Genomic DNA, 1,820 nt, shown 5'->3' with positions numbered 1-1,820 from the left:
AATAAAGAGTATTTGTATTGTACTTTTATTATCAGTTGGTACTGATAAGCCAGTGAAGGGTCAAGAACGTACTTTATGCGGTTAATCTTTCTATATTAAGGTATATGGCGACGTCTTTTATTATGCCTGAATTAATATTACTCAACTAATACATACATTAAACTTATATCAGAATGCAGTCCATTTCAAATGCTTTAGTTTTTTTTTCTAAATCGTAAGAACATTTCACAACTTAACGCTGTAATATTTCCCGGTATGTTATAAATGTTACCATTAATTCGTTTCTTTTTTGAACAACCTTTACTTTATACTTTTTTTTACTAAATATTAACATTTTAGTTTTCTAGTGAAAGAGTAACACTGAGACTGCAAACTTTCGCGTTTAAAATATTAGAACGATATGCCCAGGTTGCAGGATTTATATCATTTGAAATGTTTAATTTTACATAAAATAAAATTTTACTCAACATCGATATTAACAAAGATAAATATTTAATTAATGAAAATGTAAAAATTATTAAAAAAACTAAAATAAAAACCAACTACACAGACATTCATATTCAATACGCCACCTACCTTGGGAACTAAGATGTAATGTCCCTTGTGTCTGATGTTACATATGCTTACTCACCCTTCAAACCGGAACACAACAATATTAAGTATTCTATCTAAAAAAGGTGGCAGGTACGGGATAAATGCAAACTGCCCAAGATCGGGATTATTGGCGTTCTTTGGGGGAGCTTTCGTCCAGCAGTAGACGGAAAAAGGCTAAAAAAAATGCTGTTTGGTGACAGAAAATCTCATAAGCGGGTTTTTTTTTTTTTTTTTTATAGAATAGGAAGGAGGACGAGCATATGGGCCACCTGATGGTAAGTGGTCACCAAACGCCTTTAGACATTGGCATTGTAAGAAATGTCAACCATCGCTTATAGCCAATGCGCCACCAACCTTGGGAACTAAGATTTTATGTCCCTTGTGCCTGTAATTACACTGGTTATACCTACCCCACCTGCACAAAGCCCTATCCGCATGTGAATTAATAATAATAATAATAATAAATAATCTTTATTCACATACAAAGTTACAAAGCATAATGAAGTCCCTGATTTCTGAGCTTGGCTCAAAGACCTTTATTACAGAAATCAGTGTCCTCTCTCATATTTTTAGTGGCATATCGCTCTATGTAAATAAAAATAAGTGATTAATAACTATTTCATACTGTATATTAGTGGAGTGTGTAGGTATGTGTGTGTTTTCATGTGTGTGTGTGTGTGTGTGTATGTGTGTATATGTGTAATTTGTTTCACAAAATATTATAGCAACAACAGTTCAATTTGTTCATAATCTAGTCCTAGTAGCCAATTTTTAATAATTACTTTAGCTTCACGTTTACATAAGGAATGTATATTTTTTATTTTATTTATTTTGTTATCCAACTAAACTGCTTTAAAATCATGTTGTCGTTTGGCTGAAGCTGTTCGACATATAACAGGTGGACATACGTTTTTAATGACACGTTGCTTACTGTATTCGTCGGCATGATAGGGGATATTTATTAAATAAAAATACAGGCTGCGTTGATATAGTTCGAGGAGCAGAGGTGCGGGTTGCGCGGGCGGAATAAATATCAAGAGTGCGAATATGCGCGTGCGTTTACAATTGTAAGCAGTTGATTAAAGTTATTATCAATTATGAATCGTATTTATTTAATATTCGTTATAATATATTAATTGTTTTAAATACTTTTATGATAATATTTAGTTGCGTTTTGTTGTGAATTAAAGATTTCTTGAAAATATACATATAAGGAATACATACAT

This window comes from Nymphalis io, chromosome 28 (assembly GCF_905147045.1).
Source record: "Nymphalis io chromosome 28, ilAglIoxx1.1, whole genome shotgun sequence".
NCBI lineage: Eukaryota > Metazoa > Arthropoda > Insecta > Lepidoptera > Nymphalidae > Nymphalis > Nymphalis io.
Note: the sequence above shows the minus strand (reverse complement) of the source record.